This window comes from Narcine bancroftii, chromosome 1 (assembly GCF_036971445.1).
Source record: "Narcine bancroftii isolate sNarBan1 chromosome 1, sNarBan1.hap1, whole genome shotgun sequence".
NCBI lineage: Eukaryota > Metazoa > Chordata > Chondrichthyes > Torpediniformes > Narcinidae > Narcine > Narcine bancroftii.
Window position 1 is genome coordinate 415,263,366 of NC_091469.1, and position 22,160 is coordinate 415,285,525.

General features: G+C 44.1%; 1 protein-coding gene and 2 long non-coding RNA genes across 4 annotated transcripts in view; 2 read left to right on the forward strand and 1 right to left on the reverse strand.

Moving 5' to 3' along the window:
* LOC138751569 (uncharacterized) overlaps window positions 1–2,363 on the forward strand; it is a 40,058-nt gene extending 37,695 nt beyond the window's left edge. The window contains exon 3 of the long non-coding RNA XR_011350054.1: window positions 1,983–2,363. This is a non-coding gene — a long non-coding RNA (uncharacterized lncRNA). The remainder of the gene's footprint in view (window positions 1–1,982) is intronic.
* Window positions 2,364–4,468: 2,105 nt separating this feature from the next.
* LOC138751579 (uncharacterized) lies at window positions 4,469–9,635 on the reverse strand. The gene is made up of 5 exons (XR_011350060.1): window positions 9,499–9,635; window positions 8,611–8,697; window positions 7,841–7,931; window positions 5,563–5,670; window positions 4,469–4,813 (listed from the first exon to the last, which is right to left on the reverse strand). It is a non-coding gene; the product is annotated as an uncharacterized lncRNA (long non-coding RNA).
* lrrc3b (leucine rich repeat containing 3B) overlaps window positions 9,597–22,160 on the forward strand; it is a 100,378-nt gene continuing 87,814 nt past the window's right edge. For both annotated transcript variants that reach the window (XR_011350055.1, XM_069914028.1), the window contains exons 1-2: window positions 9,597–9,807; window positions 13,852–13,935. The gene's annotated coding sequence lies outside the window, so the exon portion shown is untranslated. The remainder of the gene's footprint in view (window positions 9,808–13,851; window positions 13,936–22,160) is intronic.

Consider the following 22,160-nt stretch of genomic DNA (forward strand, 5'->3'; position numbering starts at 1 on the left):
GAAGCTCAGGGAGTTGTGGTCACTCTTACCATAATGCTCCTCCACCAAGAGGTCAGCCACCTGACCAGGTTTATTCCCCATAACCAGTTCTAGTATGGCCTCTCCTCTCATCGACCAGTTCACATACTGTGTCACCTAACAAATTCAGCCCCATCTATTCCTCTTGCATTCAGTAGGTGCCAGTCAATATAAGGGAAGTTGAAATCACCCATAATTACAACACTGTATTTCCCACACAATTTCAAAATCTGGTTGCTTATCTGCTCCTTGGTATCCCGAGGGCTATTTGGGGGCCTATAGATTACTCCCAACACAGTGATAGCTCCCTTCCTATTTCTGACTTCCACCCACACTGACTCAGTGGACACTCCATCTGCAGCATCCTACCTTTCTATAGCCGTGATACTAGCCCTAACCAGTTATGCTACTCCTCCACCTTTTCTACCTCCCATCCTATTCTTTTTAAAACACCTAAACCCAGGTACCTGCATCAGCCAATCTTTCTCTTCCTCCTGCCAAGTTTCAGTTACGGCCACAACATCGTAGTTCCACGTACTGACCAATGCTCCAAGTTCATCCCCTTTATTCCTAATACTCCTAGCATTGAAATAGACACATTTCAAACCCTCTAACTAGCTACATTTATGTTTTGTCCCATGCCTGTCCTTCTTCTCCATCTCAGAGCACATAGCATCATGCATTTGTCCGACTACTCTAATCTATGCCCTCACATTCTGATTTCCAACCTCTGTCAAACTAGTTTAAACCCTCCCAACAGCTCTAGCAAACCTGCTTGCCTGGATATTGGTCCCCCTCATTGGATAAATACAGGTTTGGTTTGGAATCAAGTCTATGCCACTTGGTGCTGTTGAGCAAAGACCAACTATTTCAGGAGAGAAGTAAACATTGCTGAGAAGTGAAGGTACTTTACTTCGCTTAGTGTCGTTCGAAACTTCTGTTTAATGACTGGCTGCATCATGGTCTGGTATGGGAACACCAATACCTCTGAGTGTAAATCCCTCCAAAAGGTAGTGGACACAGCCCAGGACATCACACTATTGAGTACATCTACAGTGAACACTGCCTTCGGAGGGCAGCAGCAATCATCAAAGACCCACACCACTCAGCACATGCTCTGTTCTCACTGCTGTCATCAGGAAAGAAGTATAGGTGCCACAAGACTCGCACCACCAGGATCAGGAACAGCTGCTACCCCTCCACCATCAGTCTTATCAACAACAAACTCAGTCAGAGACTCATTTAAGGACTCTTTCTTGTGCACTTTATTGATTTTCTTTGTTCTCTCTGTATTGCACAGTCAGTTTGTTTACATTCATTATCGATTTACAGTTCTTTTATTTGTTTACATGTTTACACTGTGTACAGTTTATTTTTTGCACTACTAATTAGTGGTAATTCTGCTGCACCTGCAGGAAAAAAGAATCTTAGTGTTATATGTGATGCCATGTATGTACTCTGACAGTACACCTGAAATCTGAAATGTGGGAAATTGGGTGGTGAATATTGTTGTTTTATTACATGTCGTCCTTTAAATTTATAGCATTAAAGGAGCTTCTATAAATGTTAAATATTTTCATGATTTTTTTGTTTTTTTGTCTGTGAAGCATCGCAAGAAGCAGATTGTTCCCAGCATTTTCTGTGGTTTTTTTGTTTAAATTTAAAGCAGCATATTGAAACTTATTTCAGACCAGGAAATGTACCCCATGATGTGTTGATTTGTTGTAACACTATACCCTGAACATTGTTTTATTATTGGATTACCTGCTGTATTTAGACCTGGGTTGACTTGGCTGGGCACCATATAAAACTAGGCTTTTCATTGTGACAATAAACAATTCCATTCAATTTATTTAATGATATTGGAAGCATTCAGTGTCATTTGGCAACATTAGATAATGCAAATTCTGAATGTTTTATCTACGGAACAACACATTCAAATTCTGATTTTATTTGACTTGCAGCTTCTATATGAAAACCCTGGCACTGCTCTCATCCTAGGATGAACATCTCATGAAATGAATGAACCTGAAAGTTCAATGCTGCTGGCATTACCCCCCTCATCCTTGTTCCTCATTATTCCCTTTCTTCCTGTCCCAGGCAGCTGTTGCCCCACCAAGTCCCAATCTTTTACCTCCTCCTAACCCCTATTTTTAATTTTCCTCCTTGATCTCCACTTTTCCCACCTACCATCTCCTTGCTGCAGTCTGAAATCTCAGATATGAGACTCAAGAGAGTTTTTACTCCAGACTCCATATGCCCAGAAACAAATTTCTATTAAACCACATGGGATAGAAACAAATCAGAATGATGTGCTCTCTGTATTTGTTGAATAATAAAGATACAAAGGCTTTTTGCTAAATTACTAATCTCAGATTTCTTTATTGTATTTGTTCCAAGGCAGTTAAGAAAAGCTTTTTCTTTTATAATACAGTAAAGCCCCTTTACTGGCATCTAGGGGATTGGTAGATGCCGGATTGATTGCCGAGGAACTGTCCTAGAACCTCCACATTGATGCAGTCACAAAGAAGGCTCACCAGTGGCTATACTTTGTGAGGTGTCTGAGGTGATTTGGTATGTCATCAGAGACTCTTGTAAACCTCTACAGGTTTACTGTGGAGAGCATTCTGGCTAGTTGCATCATAACCTGGTATGGAGGTACCAACTCCTGGGACAAAAATAAACTCCAGAGGGTTGATAACTCGAACTGCGACATCACAGGCAGCAGTCTTCATTCCATCAAGGACATCTACATGAGATGGTGTCTTAAAAAAGCAGCCTCTATCCTCAAAGACCCCTCCACCCAGGCCATGACCTCTTCACTCTGCTACCATCGGGAAATAGTTACAGGAGCCTAAAGACAAGCACTCAATGGCACAACAATTTCCAACAGGTTCCTGAATAATCAATGAACCAAAGACTCTGCCTTACTTTTTGTGCACCATTATTTTTATTTTTTTATAGTAATGTCATAAGATGGTCATAATATGCTCATTTGCACTATGATACTGCCACAAAGCACCGAATTTAATGATGTGTTCATGACAATAAATTCTGATTCTGATGCCACAGACCTACGTGAAAGACAAACAATAACATCATAATTACCATAAATATTAATGTATAATGTGACACCCTCCCCATTTTGAGGGGAAAAAGGAGGAAAAGTTTTACCCTCGGGTATAATACAACCCCCCACTCCCCTCACCCGCCCAAGTCACGTGGCCATCTCTCATGACTCACCCACCTGAGTCACACTGGCGTCTCTCTGCCTGAGTCGTGCTGCCGTCTCTCACGACCACCCCTCCACTCACCCGCTTGAGTCACGGTGGCGTCTCTCTGTCCGCTGCCCGAGTTGCGCTGCCATCTCTCATGACCCCCCCTCCCCTCACCCACCTGAGTCGCTCTGGCGTCTCTCCACCTGCTCGCCTGCCCAGCCTCCTGATTCACAATGTTGTCTATCACGACCCCCCCTCCCCTCACCCACCTGACCTGCGCGGGTGTCTCTCCGGCCCGAGTCGCGAGTTGCAGAAATTTAAAAAAAAATTTTTTACTCCCATGTATAATGCAACCCCGCCCCCCCCCTCTATTTTTGAGGAGGAAAAGTTTTTTGCATTATACTCAAATATTTACGGTAACCCCCTCCCCTGTTTATAGATAAAGCCTTACTAGTATACTTAATAATATACTAATAAAGATAAAGACTCTTACTAAGCAGAGATAAGGAGGCACTTTAAGAGAGTCATCCCAACGGCAAGCAGCATCTACCAGCTCCATTTTATTGAAACACAACTTTATTCAAACTGCTGCTATGAGCAAAGCACGACCAAGCCACTCTGCTGGCTGAATATTTGCTCCCACCTTCACAAGAACCTGCAACTTTGCAATTTTAAACTTTTATTTAATTTTTAATTTATTCATATTCAATTAAATCATATTTATTTATTTATTTTCCTTGAATTTTCTTCTGCCAGTTGCTTGAAATCTGGATAACTGGGCTTTACTGTATTGAGCAAAGGATGGCCAGTAAATTTACAATTGTGTATTTACACCTTCTGTTAGACATCTAAAAAACCTCTAAAGATATTTAAGACAAGGTTGGATAGATTTTTACAAAGTAAGGGAAATAAGGAATATGGGGAAAAGGCAGGTAGGTGGAGATGAGCCTATCATCAGCTCAGCCACAATCACATTGAATGGGGGTGCAGGCTTGACAGGCTGGATGGCCTACTCCTGCTCCTATACATATGTTCTAAACATATAGGATTAATGTGCAATAAAAAACTATGTACCTGCACTTTCATGTGATGATGATTGTAATTTAATCTAAATGTTGCAGATTAATTTCTATCAGAATGTAGTTGCAAAAACAAATTTCAATTAATTTAATGATAACAAATTGAATGCTCTGCTATGCAGGCATGGAATAATTAATGCTCCTTCAAAATGTCACACAATTGATTCGGAGAAAAATAGATGATCCTCTATAGTAGGGCCAAGATTATTAGAATTTCCATGATGTTTATTATTATCTTTGATAACATTTATAACACATTGGTGAGGCTGCGATTTAATAGTATTATATTCTTTCTCTTTGAAGTGGAGTATTCCTTCGACTTCTCATGCTGTCTTCCTTTGTGTTCATGATAGATGGATTTTAGGTTCTCAATATCATCTCAAATGCTCCTTCTCATGGGCTGGCGGTTCCTAAGACTCAATGAGTAAGTTGTAATTCTTCACAAAGGCTTTGGGCACTTCCTTGAATCTTTTCTACTGTTCAACTGATAATCTCGTCCTATAATACAGTTTAGAATTCAAAGCCAGAGTTAATCTTCAGATGTTTGAGAACCGCAGGACATTAAAAAAATATTACATACATGTTTTTAATAGGGTTTGACTATTACACACATGCTTTTGACCATGGTAAGTGCCTGCGTCATTTGAGGTAATGGGAGCTCAGATGGGCAGATAATGGCCAGAACAAGTTGATAAGTTCATGTATGGAGTGTTGGGAGCTTGGATTAGTGGGCAGACAGCTGCCACCAGGTGTATTTGGGCCGTCGAGAACTCAGATGGGCGGGCGGCTGGGGCATAGGAAGTGTGGATGGGAGGATGGTCAGAGTGGCGTGAGCTTGGATGGGTGGTTGGGCAGCCAGAACCTAGGAAAGGCTGCGGGGTCAGGACATCATGAACTCGATGAGTGGGCGGCCAGGGCCTGGGTGAGAGTTTCACTCTACACCCATGACTATGTGGCCTGGCACAATTCCAATTCTATCTACAAATTTGCTGATGACAGTTGTTGGCAGAATCACAAGCGGCAATGAGGAAGTGTACAGGAGGGAGAGAGATCAGTTCATTGGCTGGTGTCACATCAGCAATCTTGTGTTTAACGTTACCAAAACTAAAGAGATTATTGTGGACTTCAGAAGGAAGTTATCGAGGGCTCAGTACGAGAGAGGGTCAAGAACTTCAAATTCCTGGGTGTACATCTCTGAGGATCTGTCCTGGAGCCTCCGTGTTGATGCAATCACAAAAAAGTCTCACCAGCGGCTATACTTTGTGAGTTGCTTGAGGGGATCTTGATGTCACCTCTTGAAAGCTTCTATAGGTATACCGTGGAGAGCATTCTGACTGGTTGCATCACTGTCTGATCTGGAAGTGGAAATGGTCAGGATATGAAAAAGTTCCAGATGGTTATTAACTTAGACCTGCAACATCACAGGCACCAGAATTCACTCCATTGAGGACATCTACAAGAAAGCAGCCTCTATTCTCAAGGACCCCTACCATCCAGGCCCTGCCCTCTTCACCCTGCTACCATTGGGGGAAAAAGGTACAGGAGCCTAAAGACAAGTACTCAATGGCACAAGGACAGCTTCTTCCCCTTTGCCATCAGTTTCCTGAATGATCAATGAACCAAAGACACTGCCTTATTTTACTTTTTTGTGCATTATTTTATTTATTTTTTAATGAATGTTTGCATTGTGATGCTGCCGCAAAACAACAAATTTTGTGACTTGCTAATGACAATAAATGTTGATTCTGAATTCCCATTTGGGAGCTCCGGTGAGCCTGGGTGAAAGATGGCAGTCGGGACATCAGAGCTTGGATGAGCGGGCAGCCAGGGCCAGAAATAGGGGGAGTCAACTATTTCAATCACAAACCATGCCCACTAAAACTACTACTGTGGCATCAGCTCATACAATTCCTGTCTCAGCTAACGTACGTGTATTTTTACAAGCTGCACATGATATGTCAAAGAGCTGCATGTAACTTGCATGCTGCGGTTTGGCCACCCCTGCTCCAGAGGGACAGAATCCACACTGGGATTTGGGGCAGCCCTTTAGCCACTACAGGGAGGCAGTGGAGGAGGACTCTGGCAACGTGGTAGACAGCTGAGGTCCCCACAATAATTACCACAGATAGACCTGTTTCCTTTCCTGTTATGACCATGCCATCTCATCTCTGAGGATCCTTGGGAGATGAGGGAACCTACACTTCTTCTCAAATATGAGGATTTGTGACTGAGCTTTAGGATTTCTGTGAAGGTGCTGTCTACCCACACGATCTTGTTATTTTTTTTTTAATTTAATGAAATGGCCTTTACAGCAAGCTGAGTGGCAGCAAGGCTGACTCAAAAACTCAAAAAATGAGAGGAATTAAGGGTATTCACATCAAGAACGGAGACATGAATGAAGAGGCCTTTGAAGAGTTCCTTCCAGTTGGTGTTCACTGACCCTTTGTCTGCTATGAGTTCATTCCCATACTTAGCCAAGTGCAAGAGGGTGCCTTTGACGTTTTGATCATAACATGCATGTTATGTCTGCTATCAGTACCTCCTGTCTTCTCTCCATCCATCATCTGTTCTTTAGATTGTAGTTTCCCTTTTGACCTGTGCCTAACAATCAGTTTGTTAATCAGTTTTCCCTTGAAAATGTTGGAACTACCCATTTCACATTTCCAATTAATTAGCTCCTTGATTTCCTGTCATTTTCACCAAACCAATCCTGGTTCTTTATAAATCTCTTCATAGGTATCAATTCTGGTAGAATTCAGAGTAGTCCATGCGCTATGCACACTCCATAAGCTGGGAGTTTGCAGATAATCCATAAAGCTTTCTCTGGTAAGAGCTATCTTCATTGGGTCCTTGAAAACTTTGACATTCAACCACACCATGTTCACCAACTCCTCATTACATCATTAGAGAGGTTAAGAAAGGCCATAGAAATTGGTGAAAGAGTTGGTGGCAGCAATACTAACGTTTCAAGTAAGAAGAAAGCATTTCATTAATATTGTTTTGTTGTAACTTGAATAATGAAGGGTGCAGGACTGAAGATAACAATGCAGTGGATTTGTAAAGGTTGAAAAGTAAGAAGAGAAAATGTAAATATGGGTGTTAGAGAAAAAAATGAAATCAACATTGTTGTAATGGGAGATTTAAATTTTCACAAAGTAGAAGAGGCCCAATGAGAATAGGAAATCAACTTTATGGTTTATTTTGGGCTAACTTTTAGAATTGTATAGATTTGAATCAAAAGGAAGATAGGTAATATTTTATTGAGTGCTGATTGATGAAGCAGAATTAATTAAAACATCGGAATGTCTTGATAACAGTGTCAATAACATGATTGAATTTGAAATTATGTTAGTAAGTAAAAAGAGTCAGAAATACAAATACTGAAATTAAAACATTGACAGGATGAGAAGTAAAATAAACTGACTAGATATAATGGGTCAGTTTGCAAATATTCAAATGAAAATGTGATGCAATATAAAATCTCACAAACTAGTAATTGTGTAGTTCATGCATTTAAAGAGTTACCTTCATCCTTCTGCTCCTCTTGTAAATATGAATTTCAGAAGGAATCCCCTTTACACCCTTACTTCAGCCACACCCTTGGCAGATACCATCCCTTCAAGAATAAAAGTTGTCACAAAATAATGAATTTCCCAGTACAGGTAATTAAAGTTCTTGTCATAGAAATGACAGTCCACAAAGTTCTCAGATCTTTGCAGAGATCCTTCATTTGCATTATTCTGACAAATGACCCATGATAAGCACCTTGATAGGAAACCAGGCTTTATTTTCTTTCTCATAAAAGAAGTGATACTTTAATTTTAATTGCATCCATCTCTGACTGGAACTTGATTTGTTCTTTTTTCATATCAGGTCAGGAAATTTATAGCAGACCAGTAAAGATCAAAGGCATAACACTCTCCACCCTTATTTCACATTGATTGTATCTTCTGTTCAGATTGTTGTACATTACAACAAAGGGTTACTGTTTGTTATGTGAGCAGACAAATGTTTAGAATGCTTGTATGGCATTCCCTTTTCTGCTATTTAAATGAGAACTTGACACGTTTGTTTAAAATAGATTAATTCTAACCTCAAAATAGTCAAGGAATGCCCAAGAAAGATTTCACATAACATTCTTGCTATGAAAATAAGCCAACTGGTTTTCTCCAGATGTATATTTATCCAGGTTAAGGGTCAGGTCTTTGCATCTATATAAAGTTTGGTATAATTGGCGTATAGCTCCAGAATAAGACCAAGCAAAGTGTTAAGAGATTTTGCAACAGAATGCTTACCTCCAGATGGAATTTTATGTTTGTGAACAGGAAGATTGAATTGCAAGGAGCATTCTTAAAAGGTCAAACAAATCATTGGGTGATTATCTGAAAATAATGAGAATTTGATACTGAATTAAATGGCACTATGGTTATTTACAGCAGTAAGGGTCATTATTGTGCCCTATATAAGCCACAAAATACCAGTTTCTATCAAGCAACAGTTTTCCCATATTGTTAATGGGTGCTGGATGTTTATCGCAGATTCGGTAGGCTGAAGAATCAGTTTTCATGCTCTGACTCTATAGCTTATACAGAAGTATTAAAGGTCACCAAAGTCAATGATATAGAAAAAGGAACATTTAATATCTATATAATTCTAAGACAGAGCTGACAGGATTAAATAATTTCACTTTGACGATGTAGCTGTTAACAACTGAGATGAATTGAAAAATATAATTTGTGCATAATTATCCTCAACTCCTTGCATTTCTGTCCATGAAAGCCCAGCTTGGAATGAAAGTTATTGCTGTATTAATTTTCATAGATGGTCATCTACACTGATATTGACCGTTTTCTGAATAAATTGACATTTTAAATAAACAATTGACTACTGTGAACATGGACATAAGCCCTGCCCTGCATTCAAACTCATTGGTTATGACAAATGGTTAACAGAAGCCCTGAAAAAAATTGTGAGGTGTAAAATGAGCTACTATTTTGCTATATGCTAAATGCCAAGATTAATGTTGGGACTGTAATGTTCAAATTTCAATCTGAACTGCTTGAACAATATCTGGTCAATATGCCTTAGCTTGTGATATGGCAGGACTTGAAATGGGAGTTTTCCCTTAAGATTCCAAACAAATAATTTTTCTTATATTTCTAAGTAATTTCCATGTGAATTACCTTAATCTCCAATCATAACTTTGATGTAGAATTGGTAAAATACCCACATAAATGGGTTGTGAACATTTACATCATTCCTTCATGTTTCCTCTGAAGTTAAAGCAGGAGCTTGGGAAAATACCCTCCCCATATACACTAAAAATTCTTCCCCACTGTGACATCAGTCTGGAGATCCAGAACACTGCACAATGAGAAGGTACGACCAACAAAAATCCATCTTCTAGGCGAAGTGGAGATTGTGGACAAAATGGAAATAACAAAGCATAGTCGACAGTTGTGAAATCTGCCCTGTGGACACAACTATAAGAGGTAAACATTTAATAGCTCCTTTTATTTCAGGGAGAGACAGCTATTTTGTTGATTTAATTAAGTTTTGATTTTAGTTTTAATGTGTTTTCTAGAGTTGTAAATTTTCGTTCTTTTTGTACATTCTAAGTGTGTTTTTAAAAAATATATTTAATTTTGACTTGCTCTTGAATGTTTGTTAATACTTATGATGTTCAGCAGGCAGCAACCTCCTTTGAAGAAGACCGCAGAGCCCACCTCACTGACAAAAGACAAAGGAGGAAAAACCCAACACCCAACCCCAACCAACCAATTTTCCCCTGCAACCGTGTCTGCCTGTCCCGCATCGGACTTGTCAGCCACAAACGAGCCTGCAGCTGACGTGGACATTACCCCTCCATAAATCTTCGTCCGTGAAGCCAAGCCAAAGATTCTCAATTAGCTCCTTGTCACCTTTGAAAGTTGAAGAATATGAGTGTTAAATGGGGAGATGGGATGTGGTGGGGAGAAGGGATGGCTTCACAAGTTCTCAGAGCTCTCAGTGAGATTGCCAGGCCTGGAAACCTTCCCTTCTCTTAGAGCCAATGTCTTTGTCCCAGTTTGTGCAGAGACATTTTCCAAAAATAGACTTTAATCACAATAAATTATCTACAAAAAGTCTTTATACACCCTTAGCGTTAATCATATCTATACATTACCCTCAATGTACATTGTTACATTTGTTCTCTAAATACAACATTACCACCACTATGGCACATTTTCGTTTCACCTTCCCCCACCCACTGTTGTACAGGGACATCTTCTCCAGGTAGGAAGGTATTTTGAGGAAACCCTGCAGCTAAAAGGAAACTTCAGGCCATTATTCAATTTTCTTCCATCACACTTTAAGGTAGTACATTGCAGATCATAACATTTCACAGAGCTAAAAATAATATCCATCTCACCACTGACTCTTGTGCCAGTATCTCAAATCTATGATTCTACCAAAGGAAACTGTTGTTCTTCATTTACTCCATAAAAACCATTCATTAACTTGATATTTATATCAAACACATCCCTCCCCTTGTTTGCTCTGCACAGAAGAGTTGAACCCAACCTTATTTTATCTGTCCATATACTACTAGTATTTGGCCTCAGTGTCCTTAGAATGCATATCCTTCATGTAATGTATTCTATAAAGCATGCTTAAGGAAGTTTGAACATGTAAAGTGAGTGCTGTTATGAGTCCAGAGGACCCCAAAACCCAGCAGCAATAGATATGCACCACGACAAAGGGTTACTTAAACAAAAGTTGCTTTTAATTATCTTTGAACATGAAAATAGAATCAAACTTTAACTTATCTTTATTGAATCACTTAACCTACTTAACCCCCCTTCTAATTCTAAGCGCACGTGTGTGTAATGTGTGTGTAAGTTCAGCAAAGTTCTTTGGTTCACAGTCCAATTTCACTGGTTGCAGGTAATTCTTGTACTGTGCACAAAAGTTAACATTAATAAAATTCACCAGGCTTTGGTGCTTAACAGGTAAATGGTTAGCACTCAGAAGGGTTCTTGTTGGTTTTCAGAGAGAATTTTTCTTGTTCCAGGACATCCAAAACTGATTCCTTTTAAGTCAGCCACTCTGGATCTTGCTGACGAAACTTGCCCCCTTCAGGGTTCTCCAGATGATAACCTCTTTCTTTCAGGTCACCACAGAGTTCCTTTCTGTTTCTCCAAGGGAAACACTGGTCAGCCAGTCCTCTCCTTTGACCAGGCTGTCTTCCAAAGCTTGCCATCTTGTTCCTCTGGAACTGATGTCTGTGTCTCTCCTCTCTCTCTCTCTCTCTCTCTCACACTCCCTCCTCTTTGAGAGCAAAGACTTTTTTTCTGCTCTCTGCCTGCAAAGATTGCATGATCCTCCTGACAGCAAGTTCTGTTTTCCAGACAAAGCTGCTACTGCCTATTCTTTCATTTGTTGCCTTTTTCAAATAACAGTCCATCATAAGTCTGAGCACTCTTGCAAAAATTCTCCATTTGTGTATGACCTGCTCTAACAAACCTTTCCCAATTTATCTCCCAAATCCTCTATATACTCTGTCACTTTCTCTTTGGCTTGACTTCGCAGACGAAGATTTATGGAGGGGGTAAATGTCCACATCAGCTGCAGGCTCGTTTGTGGCTGACAAGTCCGATGCAGGACAGGCAGACACGGTTGCAGCGGTTGCAGGGGAAAATTGGTTGGTTGGGGTTGGGTGTTGGGTTTTTCCTCCTTTGCCTTTTGTCAGTGAGGTGGGCTCTGCGGTCTTCTTCAAAGGAGGTTGCTGCCGGCCAAACTGTGAGGCGCCAAGATGCACGGTTTGAGGCGATATCAGCCCACTGGCAGTGGTCAATGTGGCAGGCACCAAGAGATTTCTTTAGGCAGTCCTTGTACCTCTTCTTTGGTGCACCTCTGTCACGGTGGCCAGTGGAGAGCTCGCCATATAACACGATCTTGGGAAGGCGATGGTCCTCCATTCTGGAGACGTGACCCATCCAGCGCAGCTGGATCTTCAGCAGCGTGGACTCGATGCTGTCGACCTCTGCCATCTCGAGTACTTCGACGTTAGGGATGAAAGCGCTCCAATGAATGTTGAGGATGGAGCGGAGACAATGCTGGCTAAGCAAAACTGTCAATTTAGAAAGGTGGGGCAAACATTTTCCAAATCAAATCAAATCAAATAGCTTTTTATTGTCATTGTGCAAGTTATACAACAAGATTTATGTCAGCAGTACAAGGTTACCAATGCAGCGACGCAACCACAGGCAGCACCACAGAAGTTAAATAAAAAATTTAATTTACAGTGCCGTATATGTTCTTTATGTGAATGGAGGGGGGGTGTCGGCTGTATGTATAATAGATGTGGAGGACAGAGAGGGGAATTTGTGGATATGTGCGTTCAGTGTAGTGAGAGCCTGGGGGAAAAAGCTGTTTCTGAGTCTGTTTGTTCTTGTCTTGATTGACCTGTAGCGTCTGCCAGAGGGTAGTAGGTCAAACAGAAGCAGGGCAGGGTGGGTGGGATCCTTTATTATTGCTTGTGCTCTACTGAGGCAACGAGAGGTGTTGAGATCCTTCAGGGACGGTAGGGGACATCCAATTATCTTTTCTGCTTCCCTCACCACCCGTTGAAGTCTTTGCCGCTCTTCTTCAGTGCAATGGGAGAACCAAACTGTGCTGCAGTACAACAGGATGCTCTGTATGGTGGAACTGTAGAAGGTAATCAGCAGCTTCTGACCCACCTTGCTCTTTTTGAGCATTCTCAGGAAGTACAGGCGCCTCTGGGCCTTTTTGATGACTGCTGAAGTGTTTACAGTCCAGGAGAGGTCGTCTGAGATATTGATGCCCAGGAGGGTGAAACTGTGGACCCTCGTCACACAGTCACCATCTATGTAGAGGCGGAGCGGGTCAGACCTGTGCTTCCTGAAGTCCAGAATGATTTCCTTTGTTTTTGTGGTGTTTAGGATCAGGTTATGAGCCCGGCACCACTCGGTCAGATTCAGGATTTCATTCCTGTAGGCAGACTCATCTCCCCCTGTGATCAACCCCACCACCGTGGTGTCATCTGCAAACTTCGCCACGGTGTTACTGGCGTGGACAGGTCTGCAGTCGGCGGTGTAAAGAGTGAAGAGCAAAGGGCTCAGCACACAGCCTTGTGGGGAACCCGTGCTCAATGTGCGGGTAGAGGACAGGTGGGTTCCAAGTTTGACTGTCTGTGGTCTATCTGTAAGGAAATCTTTGATCCATGAACAGGTGAGAGGATGAAGGCCCAGAGCAGACAGTTTGCTGACTAGGATATCGGGTATGATTATGTTAAAGGCTGAGCTGAAATCCACGAAAAGTACCCTTGCATAGGTGTTCCTGTGTTCCATTGCCAGTACAGCACATTATGAAACATTAATGCACACTTAGTACATTCTGAATTTTAACCCAACTGAAATTTGACAGTAAGAAGTATGTTGATACATATATTGATGATTTAATGAGCCAGAATGGAAAATCCTGGACTTTGATTTTCTAATGAAGCAATCTAAATTGTTTTGAATTTTGTTCAGATTATCCTCGGAATGATGTGAACTTTCCAGAGACTGCTCAGAAAAGATCTTACAGAATGGTTCAAGAAAGATTTCAATTATAAGGTTTGTCTTAGACTACTAGTTGTCCTTGATGTTGTGGTGCGCTGTTAGACAGAATCAGTCACACACAAGGTAAAGACTGTACAACAGGCTTTAATCCACAAAGACTTCCACAGAACCAGGCTGGCTGTGGCTGCAGCAACTCAGTGTGAGGCCTCGGGAGGCCGGTGCAGGCTTATATCCCAGAAGGTGATTAACACTCGACCAGGTGGGGCTTGATCCATTCAAGCTGACTGATTGGCAGCCAGCCAGGTGTTGTCCTGTCCCCTTACACTCCTAAAGGTACAGAGGTTGCCCCCTACAGTAGGCTGGTGGTGAGCTATCACATTCACCCCCTTCTTTAAAATTGTCCCGGAGGGGTGGGGGGGGGGCAGTAACAAGGAATCCCACCCAATATATACATACAATAGTTACAGGTTGAGACGATTTGGTGGCCATCGGGGTCTCTGTGACCGTTGTAGGACTGGCTCCTGGTCATTGGTCAGTGGAGAAGTGGGGAGGCTGGCGGCAGGGGTGTGTGTGGCTGGTGTGGTGCTGTGCGGAGGGGTGGCCAGGGGGGCTGGGGTCGATGTATGCAGGTCGTATTGGATGGGTGGGGGGGGGCGGGTTTGTCTCCTAAGGGTGAAGCGGGCCCCTGGTGGTCAAGAAGGTCCTGCGTGACCCATAGCTGCATGGTGGTCAGCGTCGTCTTGGGTTGGCGGGTGGCATGGTGTGCTGGGTGCTCCTGCTGGCGTCAGGTCCCTGGTTGAGACGGTGTCCTCCCTGCCACTGCCGAACCTAACGTAAGTGTAGTTATGGTTTGCATGAAGGAGGAAAACCTGCTCTACTAGGGCTTCGGCCTTGTGTGTCCATACATGCTTACGCAGGAGCACCACTCCCAGGGACGTGAGGATGCTGGGAGTGACATTCCAGTCGCCAACCTCCTGGGGAATGAGAACAGGAGTTCGTGAGGGGTCTTGTTGGTGGCCGTGCACAGCAGTGACCAAATGGCATGGAGCACCTTGGGCAGGGAGTCCTGCCAGTACTTAATGTCCTACCCTTTTGACCTGAGAGCCAGGAGGAATGCCTTCCAGACTACCTCATTCTCGCGTTCCACTTACCTGTTGCCTCTCGGGTTATAGCTTTTTGTGCGACTGGTCGCGATGCCCCTCGCCGTCAGCTACTGGCCCAGCTCACTGTTCATGAAACTAGAGCCCCCAGTCACTGTGGATGAAGGCGGGGTAGCCAAACATGGTGAAAATCTGCCCCAAGGCCCTGATGATAGTGGCTGTGGAGGTGTCCGGACAAGGGTTGACGAAAGGGAAGCATGAGTACTCGTCCACTACCGTGAGGTAGTCAATGTTTTGGTTCGTGGAAGGCAGGGTCCACGCCAAAACGCTCGAAAGGCCGAGTAGTCTTTACAACATGGGCCGGGAGGGGTGGCGGAAGAAGTGGGGTTTACACTCCGCACAGACCCGACAGGCCGCGGTCATGTCCCTGACGTCCCTGATGGTGTACGGCAGATTTCGGGACTTAACGAAATGGTACAACCAGGTGACGCCTGGATGGCAGAGGGACTCATGCAATGCCTGCAACCTGTCATCATGCATAGACATGGAGGTGTGAGAGAGGGCATCAGGGGAGTTGTTAAACTTCCCGGGGTGGGACTGAATGTCGTAGCTGTAGGTTGCCAACTCGACTCTCCAGCGCAGGATCTTGTCATTCTTGATCTTGCTCTTGTGGGAAGTGTTAAACATGAAGGCCATGGCCTGCTGGTTCGTGAGGAGCGTGAATCTGCTGGCCACGTAGTGGCACCAGTTGTGGACCGCTTCCACAATCGCCTGGGCCTCCTTTTCAAAGGCTGAGTGCCCTAGCTCGGATCTGTGGAGGTTCCTGGAGAAGAAAGCAATGGGGTACCCCCCCTTGGTTGAGGGTATCAGCGAGGGCCACCTCGGAGACATCGCTCTCCACCTGGAAGGGGGAGTCCTCATCCACAGCCTGCATCGTGGCATCCGCGATGTCTTGCCTGATGTGGGTGAAGGCTGCCTGTGCCTCAGGTGGGAGGGAAAAGTTGTGGCTTGGGCCAGTGGGCGGACCTTGTCCAAGAAGCGAGGGACCCACTGCGAGTAGTAAGAGAACAGGCCTTTAGTGTGGGGGGGAGGGGTAACCCTATTAATGGGCGCAACCTTTCCGGATCTGGGCCGACGACTCCATGGGTCACGATGTACCCCAGGATGGTGAGGCGGGTGGTGCTGAACACACACTTCTCCTTGTTGTAAGTGAAGTTCAGCTCCGCAGCCGTCTGGAGGAATTTTTCCAGGTTAGCATAGTGGTCCTGTTGGTCACAGCCGCAGATAGTGACATTATCCAGATATGGGAATGTCGCCTTCAGCTTGTGCCAGTCTACCATGTGATCCATCTCCCGCTGGAAGACAGAAACCCTGTTCGTGACCCCAAAAGGAACCTGGTGGAACTGCTACAAGCGCCTGTCCACCTCAAAGGCGGTGTAGGGCTTGTCCTTCAGGTGGATAGGGATTTGGTGATACGCTGACTTCAGGTCAATCGTGGAGAAAACCCGGTAGCGGGCTATCTCATTGACCATGTCAGTGATCCTCGGCAGGGGATAGACATCCAGCTGGGTGTACCGATTAATGGTCTGGCTGTAATTCACGACCATCTTCGGCTTACTTTCCCCTTTGACAACCAGGACTTGGGCTCTACAAGGGCTGTTACTGGGCTCTATAACACCTTCCGCCAGGAGTCGCCGCACCTCCGCCTTGATTAAGTCCTTGTTTGCAGCGCAATAGCTCCTACTTCTTGCAGCGATCGGCTTGCAGCCTAGCGCAAGATGTGGAAAGAGTGCCGGTGGGGTGATGCGCAGTGTAGAGAGGCCGCAGGTTGGCAGGGGCTGGTTGGTTGGTGTCCTGTGCAATGTGAATGGAGGTTGGGGCCTCCCAAAGACACTTTGCAGGTGGCAGTGGAAATCCAGGCCCTGGAGGAGTGGTGCGCAGAGTTTGGGCATGATCAGGAGCCTCAATCCTGTGTAAGTCTCCCCTCTCAACGTTATATCGACCGAGCAGCACCCGAGGGTATCATCAGTTTTTTCCTTGGTGGCGAGGGCGATCGAGCAGGTGGTGGGGTGGACCTTTAACCTTAGGGACTGGGCCACGCTTGGGTGAATGAAGCTTTTGGTGCTGCCACTGTCGAACAGGCACTTTGTTACCGCCTGTTGACTCACACATCCATCATCGAGCACCCGAGATCATGGTGGATGTCCCTGGTCAGCGTGGTGGCGGCCAGGACCATCTCAGAGTTGGAGTCGATGCTATCCAGAGGGATGGGAAGTGTCGATAGGGTGGCCTGGTCATCGCCCATGTTGACCACGTCGACATCGGTCTTGAGTTGCAGCATGCGGTAGCTGATGGCCTCCGGAGACGTGGGTAGCATCGGTAGGGTGGCCTGGTCATTGCCCACGTTGACTACGTTGCCGTCGGTTGCTGGGTGCGGCGTGTGGCAGCTGATGGCACCTGGAGGCATGCGGAGTGTCGGTAGGGCAGCCTGGTCATCGCCCGTGTTGACCTCATCATTCTCAATGCGTCGGGGGCCCTCCATGTCGGGAGCTGCCTAGTCCAAGATGGCGGCAGCATGTGGGGAGCCACTGCTTGGCTGGCCTCCTTCCCCAGCTGTCTTCCAGCTTCTGCCGGATGGCCCTCAAGCGTAGCCCTCGGACGAAGGTGTCCCGGATCAGCCTCTCGACCTCCTCTACACCTACCCTGGGTTCAGCCAGACACGGTTGGGCCAACTCTCACAAGTGTCCCAGGTAAGACTCAGCCGTCTACCCGGATTGCTGGGCTCGGGTGTTGAGTAAGTACCTTGCACAGACCACATTCATGGGGGGGCTTGTACAAGTTCTTGAGTGTGTCCATTGCCTTTGGTTACCTGGAAGGCGTGGGGACCCAGCTTTGACCAGAGTAGGACCAACCTCTTCCGATCGGAGTCCAGGATGTCACCCTCGTGTGCCTTGATGATTGCCTCAACAGTGTGCTGCCAGATCTTGAAGCGTGTCTTGGCTTCCGGGTGGCATGGGTCAACCTCAAGGCTCCCTGCGCTCAGGAGTTTTTCCATGGCAACCGTGGGAAAATTTTGTGGATTAAATTGTGGTCCACTGTTAGCCAGAATCAGACACACACAAAGTAAAGACTGTACAACAGACTTTAATCCACAAAGACTTCAACAGAGCCAAGCTGGCTGTAGCTGCAGTAACTCTGAGTGAGGCTTCAGGAGGCCGGCGTGGGGCTTGATCCATTCAGGCCAACTGATTGGCAGCCTACCATTTTAAACCCCACCCTCAGAGAAACACAAAAATTACATATGCTAAAATTTTGAGTAAACAGAGAAGATGGAGTGACTCAATGGTCTTGGGAACATTCTGATTGGGACCCTTTATCAAGAGTCTCAGATGCTAGAAGTATAATATACACACAGAAATGCTGGAATCAGCTGGCAGGTCTGACAACATCTATGGAGAGAGAAATTGGGTTGGCATTTAGGGTTGATGACCTTTAATCTGAGCCAGGAAGGAAAGAAAACAAATTAGTTTTAAGTTGCATAGAAGGTGGGGGAGGCATATTTTTGATCAATTGAAGCCAGGATCATTAAATTCTTTCAAATTTATGCAAATATTGTTTCTCTTTTCCTTTTTTCAATTAATATATTTTCCTTTAGTTTATCATTCTTGTTAGACACTTGATTCCCAGATTAATCTGGAAGGTTGCCTTCTTCCATGAAGACAGGTACAAAGTAATTCTGTAATTCCTCTGCTATTTTTTTAAATCTACATTATAAAATGTCTACAAGTAGTCCACATTTGCCTTTGTTAGATCTTTCCTTTTATGTACATAAACAAGTCAATTAATGAACTCATACTTTATCAAATAGTTTTATTTGTTAGTTTATCACATACTTATTATGAATAACTCCATTGGCAAATTACAACAATTAAGATTAGTGAGAATTATAGAATGGAATAAAAACAATTTTACCCATTGTGTTTGCTTCAGCCAGGACTATGTGTTATTATGTTCCCTGTTATTTAATCATGTTTGCGTTTCTTAAATTTATTTTGTCAATTATGTTTTTGTAACTGTAAGATTCATTACTATTTCACCCGCATTAGAAATTGTTTAAAGTAGATTAGGAATTATTTTTATTATACATAATATTTTGAAATAGTTTGTAATTCATTCTTTTATTGCAGTCTGTCAAAACAACCTGAAATAAGTAGTAGCAATGAATACTGATTTATAGTTTTATGAATATGATGTGCAAACTTGCAAGGAATATTCTTTGAAATTCGCAGAGATGTGTGGAAAAACACGATCGATTGAAGTCTAATGTAATGTACCAATAACTTAATTTTGAATTGTGAAGGATTTTTTCTGTAGTTTCAATCAATAACACATCAACTTTATAATCCTTTTCTTTTGGAATATGATCATGATGGGTCAAAGCACACGGTATTGCTGCTGTTATTTTGGACTAAACAACATAATTAATCATTTTAATCAGTTGTTTTGTCAACATAATTTTCCATTTATCCTATTTATTGTTTTAAACTATTACTTATTAAAAACACTGTTTTTTTCCTAATCTGTATACACAACATTTTCATGATCAACTAATGAAAAAGAGGGTTGTTAAGTTAATAGTAGTCTCTGGTAATTTGGCCCGCGATATAATTATGTTTGGCCCGCAAGATCATATTAAATATATATTAGAGTTGGCCCGCTGGCCGCCGCGCAAGTATAGCACATGTACAGCAGCAAGCACCACCATGGTAGTTTTTAGCACTTCCACAGCAGGCACAGCAGGACACCGATATAGTTAACGGGAACGTTAATTAGATATTCACAGCGGCGCCGATACAACGGACCCGCCGCCTAGCTACAACAGACCCGCCGCCTAGCTACCACGGACCCGCCGCCTAGCTACCACGGACCCGCAACCTAGCTACCACGGACCCGCCGCCTAGCTACCACGGACCCGCCGCCTAGCTACAACGGACCCGCCGCCTAGCTACAACGGACCCGCTGCCTAGCTACCACGGACCCGCCGCGTAGCTACAACGGACCCGCCGCCTAGCTACAACGGACCCGCCGCCTAGCTCCATGTGGCTGGACATGGTGGGTCACCTCCGCGTCTCCTTGAGCTTCATCTGTGGGCGGGTGCTGCTGGGCATCGGACTTTCCGCTGGGGTGGAGGTCGCGGACGAGTTCCACCGCTCTCACGGTATTCCCGGTGAGATGGCGAGACCAGCGGGGACTCCTTGGGTTGTTGGCGGCGGTTGCGGCAGGCGGAGGCGGGGGCGGAGGAGGGAGAGGGGGCGGGGGGGGATGCCGCTCGGGTTTGCTGGCTGGGCTGGGGAGGGCTCCCTGCAGACCTCCGCTCCCTGGCATGCTTCTCGGCAACGTGCGATCCTTGGCTTAAAGGCTAGAGAGAAATATTATTTATTGAATATTTTATTTCTTATTTGTTAATGCTTCTTATGGAAAGAGTTTAACCAAAACTATTATTAAACATTTATTTTAATAAGAAAAAGTTTAACATTACATATGTTGAGAGAAAACATGCAGATGTTGTTGAAAATTTTCAATAAATATTTAGTTCGGCCCTCGACTTAGTCCAAGTTTTTAATTTTGGCCCTCGGTGAATTTGAGTTTGACACCCCTGATCTACATATTTGCTCTTCGGTTGATTCAACAAAACCTCAAAAGATCCACAGGTCACTGTAGCCTACAATAAACACAAGGCATTCTTTATCAGGTTCCAACTGCTTTAATAATCTTCTCAATCATCTTTCACCAGAAATCCATTTTTGTTGTCTATTAGTTTCATTCATTATTCACTTACGTGGCAACTTATTTTGTACACCTATTATTCTGTATGTGAAAATATTACACTCTTTGCTGTGAGTTTCAGTGCTTGGACTTTCCCATAGGTCATTTAGATTCTCTAATCCTAACCTTCAGTGAAAATTGTTCCTTTGTAGTTGAATCCTACAAAGAAACCCACACACACTGTGTGGCAGGTTAAACTTACTTTATTTGCGCCAATTTTGCTGATTGACTGAGTCAGCTATTATGAATAACAATAGCAGGTTGGAACATCCATGCATACGAGTGCCCTTCTTCCCCAGCCTGTTTCTGCTGAGTGAGCTGGGCAGCTTGGCCAATGCCATTTTAGGGCTGTTGGTCTGATGCTGCCCCAGCTTCTTCCCCCGCCAGTTCGTTGTCCTGGGAGTCGATTTAGTGATCTCTGTCCGCGTCTGCTCCTACGCAATGTGCTGGCCTGATCTCCGCAATTGCGGGCCACTACACCTTGATATATTTTGTACAGTGAGATTAAAATAAAATTGTTGACATTATGGACCAATCCATGCTACAACCTGACACAGTTAAGGCCTTCAACTCTTCCTCTGTTTCATTGACAACTATTTTGGTGTTGCCTAATGCATCTATGGGATGAGCTTGTTGACTTTATCCACTTTGCTGCTAACTTCCACACTGACCTCAAATTGACTTGGTCCATCTCTCACCAAAGGGCCTGTAGTTTTAATACTCTGCCCTTTTTCAGTCTTTGCCTCCATCTCGAGGGACAAATTTTTGACAGACATTTTCTACCAACTCCCACAGCTTGCTCGACTACACCTCTTCATATCCTGTCCCCTGTAAAGATTCCATTCATTTCTCTCAATTCATCTGTCTCTATCGCATCTGTACCCAGGATGAGGTCTTCCATGTAAGATCTTCCAAGTTGTCCTCCTTTTTCAAAAATGTGGCTTCCCCTCTACCAGCATCAACTTGGTCTTTAGCCATATATCTTCCATTACCCTCACATCTGCTCTCACCCCCTCCTCTCCCATGAGCAACAAGGACAGGATTCCCTTCTCCTCACCTACCACCCCACTAACCTCAGCATCTAACATATCATCCTCCCCCATTTATTCCAACTACTATATGATCCTACCACAAGACATAGCTTCCCCTCTCCTCTCTGCCTTTTGCAGAGACTGCTACATCCGTGATTTTCCCTTGTTTTTCATCCCTTCCTACTAATCACCCTCTTGGCACCTACCCCTGTGACTGCATGAAGTGCTACACTTGCACCCACACCTCACCACCATTCAGGGCCCCACACAGGCCTGCTGAGTTCCTCTGATATTTTTGTGATTTTACTAAAATCACAGCATT